We start from the raw sequence: 2,766 nt of genomic DNA on the forward strand, positions 1-2,766 counted from the left end.
TAAATCTTCATCTTTGATATTATCTAGTTTCATTATTTTATGTTTTATTACACAATTTCAATAAAATAAACTTATAAATTAGATTCTTAAAAATTGATAGGTTTTATTTTGTATTTAAAAAAAATAAAATCATATAATCTATTAAAAAAATAGTGATTAGTTCTTTTTTATGTTTAATATATATTACAAAAGCATAATGGTAAAATTTTTTTATAAAATTATTTATAAAAAAATGACTTATTAAAATTATATGACAGACAAGGATGACCGGGTCTAATGAGAATAATAAAAAACTCATAAGCTAAAATAAAAAGATAAAGTTGCAAATGTCACTTTCAGATTTTCTATGAAATCTTGAAAAAACAAGAGAACAAAACAAAGACGGAACGGAAGAGTTATCTATGATGACAGCAAGACTTACAACTTTTGAAGCGGAAGAAGTCATTTGAAAAGACAAAGATGCCCCACAAAACTTATCAACTTAAATAAATCTAAATAAGTCTTATTTCCTTAGATAAATATGGAAACTGTAGATTTTCCTGTCGTCTGTTGTCCACTTGATGTGTGAGACTCAAGCTGCGGAAGGCAGCGGCTGAACTGTTTTCCCTTTCAAATGCTCTACAAAGCTTTCCAAATTGTTTTGTGACGAACCGCCATTCATCACCGCTTTCTTCATTATTTCTCTAACGCTCCCAACATTACTCCTCACTTTCTTCCCCTTCTGTCCATCAATCTCCATGAATTCTGCTATGGTGACTGCAATCTCCTGGCGGCTCACCAGATTGGATCTCATGTTATTACAACTTCTAGAAACTTGGCCCAGATTCATGGCCACTCCCCATTCATCCACAACCAGCCTGCGGTTCGTATACTGGTCCGTCAGAAGAGGAAACGTCAGCATGGGAACTCCCAACCAGAGGCTCTCCATGACAGAATTCCACCCACAGTGGGTCAGAAATCCACCCACAGAAGAATGGGTCAAAACATCCACCTGAGAAACCCACTCAACAATCAAACCCCGCTCTTTACTCTCTTCCAGAAACCCTTCTGGCAATATGTCTTGAACGTCAGAGGAAACAATATCAGGACGGAGCACCCAAAGGAAAGGCCGCTTGCTCTGCAGCAAACCCATGGCCATTTCGTGAACTTGCTCCTTCGAAACATGGGCGTAGCTTCCAAAGGAGACGTAGAGAACAGATTGCTTGGGCTTGCTGTCGAGCCAGCCCCTGCAGTCAGACTGAGTCCACAGGCTTGTAATTCCCAAATTATGGCGGTCTTCATGTTGAAAGAGAGGACCCACTGAGTAGAATGGGATTCCCGACTGCGCTCGCAGCTCCTCCACTGTTGGCCTCTCCAGCTCCTCCACCGTGTTGGAAATAATCCAATCTGCTCCGCGGGCAGACTGAAAGGCGTGGTATATAATTCGGTGCTCCGGCGTTGAACAATCCCGCTCTTGCAGATACGAAGGGAGGTCAGTTGCTTTCAATTCTAGAACCCCAGGAATGCATTTTATCAGCTCGGCCTCTGCAACACAAAGAACACCATTATGTGAGCTTTAAACTTTAAGTCATACAACTGTTATAACTCGTGTTAATTCTACAGAAGAGGAGAGTATACAAATGTTACCGTCTCTTGTACAGGGGTAATGGCCGCTCTTGACGAGGAGCTCGAGGTGGTAGTAGATGGAGAACACCATGAGCGACTCGGTCCAGAAAGAAACGAAGGGGATTCCAAATTTCTTGGCAATGCGGTCTGCCCAAACGAAGAATGTGTCGGCGATGAAGCAGGTGATTGGAGGGCCTTTCCGCTGCAGATCCTCCATCAATTCCTCAACGTGGGGCTGCATCTTGCAAAAGAGGGCATCCATGAAGTCATCGTGGTTGAGAGATCTGTCCAGGTCTTGAGGCAGTCCGTCTGACACAAGTGCTGAGCGGATGTTACGAGTGTTGGCGGCGAAAGGGTCTCGGCCGTTGTTGGCTTTGACGATGCGGGCGTGACATTCATGAGTGCACACAACTGTAACAAGGAGATCCTGGGCTGCCAGACTCCTTGCCAGCTTGTACGTTGGGATGATGTGGCCCTGCAACGGATACAAGAACACCACTGCATGCACGCTACTCATCTTTGCTCCTCACAACCATACTCTGAAGCGTTTGTGGTAGTGGTATATATGTATATATATAGCTGTTTACATATTGAAAACTTAATGATTAAAAAAAATATTTATTAATTTTTATTGGAGTATTTGTGTCAATTTAAAATAATTGTATTAAATAATTATTGAAACATCTTTAAGTAGTTATCAAGTGACACTTTTAAATGACCACTACTAACCTTATGTCCATAAAAGATTCCACCTACAAACCAAAACAATAACTATCATACAAATGCTGTACTCTTCTTCTGCTCAATTAGATAACCGGTCAAATTAACCAAAACACAAAAAATAATAATTTTAAATTACCACACAAGTGTCAAACTAAATTCCTCAAGTACTACTAAAACTCTCCCTCCAATCCCATTTCTTCGAAGTTTCCTTCCTTTGTAGACTGTACGTTGGCTTGTCAAAATCCAGCGATAAGAGAAGGACGTGGGAGAAAGATAAGGTGACAACAAGTGTTATCCGACAGTCAGCAGGACTGCATTTCAGTGAAGCCGACAGTATTTGTTTGGTTGCAAATCATTCACAACATCCATTGAATCCACCCAATTTTCTCAGAACAAAAATGAATGTAAGCATCACACTGAATTCTGTAACGAGACGTT

General features: G+C 40.7%; 1 pseudogene across 1 annotated transcript; it reads right to left on the minus strand.

Moving 5' to 3' along the window:
- Positions 1–315: 315 nt before the first annotated feature.
- On the minus strand, positions 316–2,151 carry LOC149532171 (UDP-glycosyltransferase 86A2-like; annotated as a pseudogene). The gene is made up of 2 exons (XR_016359133.1): positions 1,627–2,151; positions 316–1,524 (listed from the first exon to the last, which is right to left on the minus strand). The product of XR_016359133.1 is annotated as a UDP-glycosyltransferase 86A2-like (transcript).
- Between the last annotated feature and the right edge of the window lie 615 nt (positions 2,152–2,766).

This window comes from Cupressus sempervirens, chromosome 11 (assembly GCF_028749045.1).
Source record: "Cupressus sempervirens isolate cs-2001-9-10 chromosome 11, ASM2874904v1, whole genome shotgun sequence".
NCBI classification, from domain to species: Eukaryota; Viridiplantae; Streptophyta; class Pinopsida; order Cupressales; family Cupressaceae; genus Cupressus; species Cupressus sempervirens.